The sequence below is a fragment of the Camellia sinensis genome, chromosome 15, assembly GCF_055761805.1.
Source record: "Camellia sinensis isolate YWXY chromosome 15, ASM5576180v1, whole genome shotgun sequence".
NCBI classification, from domain to species: domain Eukaryota; kingdom Viridiplantae; phylum Streptophyta; class Magnoliopsida; order Ericales; family Theaceae; genus Camellia; species Camellia sinensis.
In genome coordinates, this window is record NC_138975.1 from 55,140,231 (window position 1) to 55,147,184 (window position 6,954).

The 6,954-nt window shown below is 35.7% G+C and overlaps 1 long non-coding RNA gene across 3 annotated transcripts; it reads right to left on the reverse strand.

Annotated features, from left to right (window-relative positions):
• Window positions 1-996: 996 nt before the first annotated feature.
• Window positions 997-4,528, reverse strand: LOC145813518 (uncharacterized). 3 transcript variants are annotated; one of them, XR_014356640.1, is made up of 5 exons: window positions 4,511-4,528; window positions 2,302-2,352; window positions 1,959-2,088; window positions 1,593-1,793; window positions 997-1,178 (listed from the first exon to the last, which is right to left on the reverse strand). It is a non-coding gene; the product is annotated as an uncharacterized LOC145813518 (long non-coding RNA). The 3 variants fall into 3 exon arrangements; XR_014356641.1 differs by lacking the exon at window positions 4,511-4,528 and adding an exon at window positions 4,476-4,493; XR_014356639.1 differs by lacking the exon at window positions 4,511-4,528 and having other exon boundaries at window positions 1,001-1,178; window positions 2,302-2,561.
• Between the last annotated feature and the right edge of the window lie 2,426 nt (window positions 4,529-6,954).

A 6,954-nucleotide genomic window follows, 5' to 3' on the forward strand; every position in this document is an offset into this window, starting at 1 on the left:
ATATATTTGAAGTGCTAAGTTTTGACAAGTAACAAAGAATCTCAGATCTCATACAATTCAGATTCAGAGAGTTCCAAGTAAATTCAATATATAATTTTCAACATACACTTTGTTGTTTATGTTACCTCATAAATGGACAAAATTGTATTGGTTACTGGCATTAAATATCACAATCACATCTAAAACCATTGCCTCCAGGACTTGGTGATATTACATATCACAATTACACAACACCACCAATAGCATGATGCTGCCCAAAGGAACCAAGACATGCTTGCTAGAATAACTAAACACTATCTAAACCAAGACATTGAGATATTGCTAACCACAACTACTATTGGTCAAACTATGGTTTTTCTATATAAACTCAGCTGATCATCCTAATTGACAAAGTTGGAATTGATTCTATTAGTTGCATATGTCATTCCTTTCTCACACACTGACAGCAGGATGTTACCTCTGTAGAGAAAGATTATTTCCAAGGGGCTCTGTGTATATGAGTAAATTGATGATAGTACTTAACCCGTAAGGTCTACTTTAAATACACAAAGGTTTCCCATGTGAGTTTGCAATGAACACAGCAATCATTATAACAACTGGAGTGATCAACTGTTGCAAAAACATAAATGAATTATGTTGTTTCCATGGTTAAATGCGTTCACTAGTTCACCAAACCAGATAAGCATCGACTACATGAATATCAATCAAATGATCAAATGATAAACTAAAAGACTAATTGACCATAAAAGTTCAGTCCAAGATTAAGCTGTGAGTTTGCTCCTCTGATACATAACCAAACTTATGCCAAGTAAAAAGAAGAAGATCACTGGTTGAATTTGCCATGTAAGAAGGCAAGTAAACCCTATGTCAAAACTTTATAGGCACTAAAGAAACAACCAAGCTAACACCAACTATTTAAGCAAGGATGAGAAAAATAGCTAAATCATAGTATAAAATTTAAACTACTTTAAATAAGATTGTGCCCTTAGGGGCCCATGTCTCACACTTACAATAGAGAGCTGACTTCCAGATTCATCTTTCGATACAATACTAGCAGTCCAATCATTGAGCTTCTCCGAAAGAGAAGAAAACTTTTGTTCTGGGACATATAACCGTAGTCTCATTGGAGATATTTTTATAGATAAGTGCTTTTGAAGCTCCCGAATAACATCTAGCGACTGTAAAAGACAAACAGTTAGCTGGAGTACATAATGTTTAAAGCAATCAGCTTCTACAAAAAATCATATGTCAGCAGTGTGTAAATTGGGAGATGACCATTCCTTTCAAGATACATGAAATCATCAATTTTACAAATAACAATAAGTCGCAGCAATAAAATTGCAACAGGAATGGAATAACAGATTGGAACTTGCTAAGAGAGCATTTGCTAGAGGAAAGTGAACTTCTTTTTCATTTTTTATTTTTTATTTAAGCAAAGAATTAAACAAAATTTCAAATGTGAATAGCACAATTAATTGAATTTCCTAACAATTTGAGAGTACTTAACACAGATCAATGCAGAGTAGAAAATTCGTTAAAACTCAGAAAACCATAAATCTCTTGTCAATCTACAACCAAACAAATGAACTCACCTATTTTTTTGAGCTACTATGGGGATCAACCGCAAAATGGATTTCATGCATCAGACGCTCAATCATGCTAATAGTATAAGGGCGTTGAGTCTCAGGGTTAATAGTCTTCTGCATAACTGTGGTAGCAATATCCCGAAACTGACTCGATAATTGAGAATCCCTTTCCTTTCCAGCAACTTGTAGCTCTCCTTTGTCCAAAATCTATTCCAAATTGATACATCAGTTAACCACCACTTTTTTTCAACAAATAATAATAATAAATTTACTTAAAGAACTTGTCAAGTTAACCCACACAAGCCACTGCCACAGAATAGTCTATCACACAGTGACATATTCCAAATGTAAGTAACAAAGCTTAAAACTGACCTCCAAGCATATATTTGTCTGATCATCTGTCCCAAAAGCTGCTACTAAATCTTTTGACTTGGCAAGAACCCCCTTCGAAACATTTGAATAAACAGTTTGTGACTGCAATACTTCATCCAAGTCCTTCTCTCTATTTCAAATTTTTAAGATATTAGCATTTTAGTAATTATATATCCAAAAAGAATGGGAAAGAGAAGAGGAATGGGAGATCAGGTCCTTGATTCCTTGAACACATCATAAAAGAACGTAGAAGACAGAGGCAAGCATCCAGGGAATTGGAGCTACAAAACCAGAAAAGAAATTAAACGACTTAAAGGGAAGTCATTCAAGAAACTTGAATCACCTGTGTGAAAAGCTCTTGGGCAATTATCACAACATAAAAGATCTCCTCCATCTGCACAGATTGAGCAAAGATCATCGTTTTCCTCGGCAGATAACTTCCGCAGTTGTGACAATTTCAAAGACAACTCATGGAGAGACACTCCATTTGATGTATAGATGTGTAGGTAACTGCATTAGGGGAAAAAAGTTATCTAATGATGTATAAATGGTCACAGAAACCACATGTTCACTACACCTCCCAAAAATATCAAAAGAACACTCACGGTTTGCGATGAGAAGCCCAACCCGCATGTGCTTCAAACTGAGAAGGGCTGACCTGCTCACAAATGTTGAAATAGTAAACACCTCAATGAGAATCAAATAAAGATGCAACTCGAGCAGCAAAAAAAAAAGTACCTCACTTTGGCAGCAAAAGCAAAATATTCCAAAACCCTTCTTATAACCTTCTATGCATTTCTGTAGATGACAAGTAATCAGAAAACAAATAAATATCACAACAAGGTGCTTCACTGGGAAAGCGTTGCTTCCACAAATAAAAAAAATATGTTAATTGTTTAATACATTTGATCCTTATAAAAAGCAACATAAACATTTCCTTAAACCAAAATAATAATATGTATGTGCTCATCTTAACAACCTGCCTATGAACAAAATAAGGTAGTTCAGTTCCATCAGGCAGTGCATCATCCTGAAATACCAACTTGTGCAACCGTAGATCTCTTGAGAAAAAGACAAAAATCAAGTATTTAGTCCACTAAATCAGCCAACTTAATCAATCAAACCAGAAATGATGACGAAGATATATCCACCCATGACACAACTTAACAACTTCAAGAACATATACTAACTTGCAAGTTAACCTCCCCCGAGTCTTGCTTCGTGATGAACTAGAGGAGACACTGTCAGATGACTTTGGAATGGAAATAATTGTTGGTGACCTAAAATTATCAAGGCAAAATATATCAGAATCAAATATATATATTTCTCAATAAAAGAAAATTATGTACTATGTTTTATTTTGCAAAACAAATGGGAAAAACTCTAATTTAAATGCTAGCAAACACATGCACATGCAAAAACACAAACTATTAAAGAGTGACTATAATTACTATTTAGTATTTACCAGCAACTAAGAACTCAAAATCAGTGGTTTATATTTCAATTATACTTGTTGAACCACTGATTGCTGCCAAAGCAAGGCTTACTCACACCATCAAAACAACAATGGACATCATATGTAACAGTTTGACAAAATTATGGCCAGGGCAAAATCAAATCCAGTGCTAGATGTTCATTTATGAGCAATGATCACCGTATCACCTGATGATTGTGTGTATGACTAGTTTAGTTCCCATTGGATATGGGTCTGGAAGGGATAAATTGAGTCCTAACCTAACCTTTCTCATAATTTGCACAATATTATGAGTCTCTTTAGCAGAAAACATGGCAATTATTTCACCATGCAAAATCTACCTGCTGTGCGGCACATAAAGGGCCAACTCCAATGCATGGCTTTGGTTTTATAATGATCCGAAGCTGGGAATACAAACAAATTAAAGTGTGTAATGAAGCAAACAGGTGAGATTATGCCAAATTAACTGTTCCCAAGGATAAAATATTAACAAATCTCTTAAATATTTTAAGCTCTATGACCAGCCTATTCCATCTCAATTTTGTCTTCTGTCAAATTTTACAACTTCCTTGTCCAAAATTTTCTTCCAAATTTCACCCCCTCCCTAATATTATATATAATACCACAACCTTACATTTATCTTTTCTTATTGGGTTAGTTTCATTTTTATCTCCTAAACTAAATAAATAAATAAAAACACAACCAAATAGGCCTCAAATCATTTCCCTTTTCAAACCATATTCAAACATAACATTAAAGGATTAGAATGTATTTTGAAATCATACATACTAAAAGCAGACTTGACTAACTCATGCTCAACAACTAAGGTCTTTTTTCCTCAGGTTTTTTCCTCCGGTTAAGATAGGGCTAGTTGAAGTGACCTCAAGTACTTTTGGCTTGTTCATGAATATACCACTACTTCAAGATATCAATAGTATACTTTCTGAAATATGAGGGAACATGAATACATCTGGAATTATACGTATATATATATCCATAGTACATATAGAGACATAAATGAATGAATGAATTTGAACACATACGGGAATTAGCAAAAGAATTGAGGAATGTAGATGACCTCTGCAATTGCTCTGAGCTTCAATGCCAATTCGCTGTAGAGAAAAAAAAAAACACATATATAAATCTTAGGTCTTCAAGATTGAGAGATCAAGAGAGAGATTGAGAGACCGAGAAAGAGAATGAGAAACCTACACAGAGAGATCCATACATGTGAACCATGATGGCGAGCGTGAGAGAGAGGTAGGGCATGCGAGAGCGAGAGAGAGAGCTGGAGAAATTGAATAAATTGGGGGAACAAATTTATATATATATATATATATATTAAGAAAAGGAAACAAATTGGGAAAAATAAATTAGAAATACAACTAAAACAAGTAGTTTTACATCATTACCTCATTCATATTCCCCGCCAATAGCTAACAACAGAACATAAAGAATCTTCATGTTACTGGTGAAGTGACTCCAGTTTGCATGAAAAGTGCAATGCTATTGAAATAACTGAGGAACTACTAGCTACTAAGTGAACTCCATTTCAAATTTTATGCAACAGGCAACTAGAAAATGCTATGAAAGTTGATTAATCACACCTTTATCCAATTTTCCATTAATGAAAATATTAAATACATTCCCATTTGATAACCAAAGAGGCTTCTTTTGGCTTAGGAGGATGCACCACTCGCTGTTTCCTGTTGATCGACACACCTAGAATTGAAAGCCAACACAAACAAACGAAAATCAACAGAATCATTAACAAAACAGAATCAACAACCAACACCAACAAACGAAAATCAACATCCAAATCAGATTTACGATAGTCATATATATATATATATATATAGAGAGAAGGGGGTAGATCCGAACCTTTCTGCCTTCTCTCAATGCCTTGATCTCCGCATATACAATGCCTTGATCTGCACAAACGAAAATCAACAACCAAATCAACAGAGAGACCTTCGCAATAGAGAGAGAGACCTTCGAAATCGAGAGACAGAGAGAGCTTTGAAATCAAAATCGAAATCAACGAGATGTCATTCAAATATCAATTCAGCTTGAGAGAGAGAGAGAGAGAGAGAGACGGATAGAGACAGAGACAATGGAGCTCACCGATTTGAATCGCTGAGATGAACCTCAATTTCGATTTCGATTTCGAGAGGGAACTTTGAAATGGCTCTGATGAATCACCGATCTGTTCGCTGAGACCAAGCTAAATCTCCAAATCACCGAGCTAAATCTCTAAGATAATTAGGGTTTAGACAACAGAGAGCGAGAGAGAGAGAGAGAGACAGTAGCTCACCGATCTGAATCAATTTTGAGAGAGGACTTCGAAATGGCTCTGATGAATCACCGATGTAAGATCTTCGAAATGGGTCTGATGAATCACCGATGTAAGATTATGAGAGAGGGAGAGCGAGAGTCAGATTCAAAATCAAGGTGAAACAGGGAGAGGGGAGCGTGTGTGACAGAACCCATTTTAAGGCATTTATAAACATCTTCTGTTCTTGAAACGGCACCATTTTGATTAGAGAAAAATGCGACGTTTTTCAAACGCCATTAAATATTACAAACAGTGACGTTTTAAAAAACGCCGTTAAATATACGCCACCAAAACGGATATTTCTTGTAGTGTGGACGTACGTAACACATACATAAAATGAATGTTCGTATGGTGTGAGTTATTATACGAATATGAGGATGTTTTGGTTAAGCCATGTATGCACAGCTCATTGGACAATCTTTGTAAATTTTGCTTCCACAATTTGGCCCCTTACTATTAAATATGACACAATTTCTGACTGAGGCTGCAGGTAATCTCGTGATTACTGGCCGATTATGACTCTAATCTATAGGGGCGGGATTGGGTCATGACAGAATGGAATCAGAGCATGAGTAATAACTCACACATTTGTCCAGATGAGCAATAAAGTGTCTAAAAAAGACCTAAGTTGCATCCATAAGATACGTACATGTGTGGAATGCATTGAGAACTTGCTAAATGAATTAAAGTGTGCAACTATATGATATATAATTGTTGCCTAGTTGTATGAATGAATATTATGTATATCTTTTGTATGAATTATAATGCAAGTCTTATTAGATAATGGTGAGAACAAGAGCCGATGAACTAGAAGAGTCCTCCACTATTTGGCTAGACCGAATGGAGAGAATCATGCAAGACATGGCTGAAACATTAAGGTAACAATAGCAGTGGCAACGACAGTGGCAACATTCATAACCCTCCACCTCCGGTACAACCTATACCGGATGTGCAAAATGACGACCGAACAATAGTCCTCACTAAAGAATTCAAGAAAATAAAGCCATCACTGTTCCACGGGGATGTGGACCCATTGAAGGATAAAGCTTGGGTCCTTGGTATTGAAAAGTTATTTGAGGTATTTCCATGCCTGGAGACACAAAAAGTACAATTGGCCACTTTTACATTGGAAGATGAAACAAGAAGGTGGTGGATGCTATTTCGTGATGATAATAAGGGCATTGACT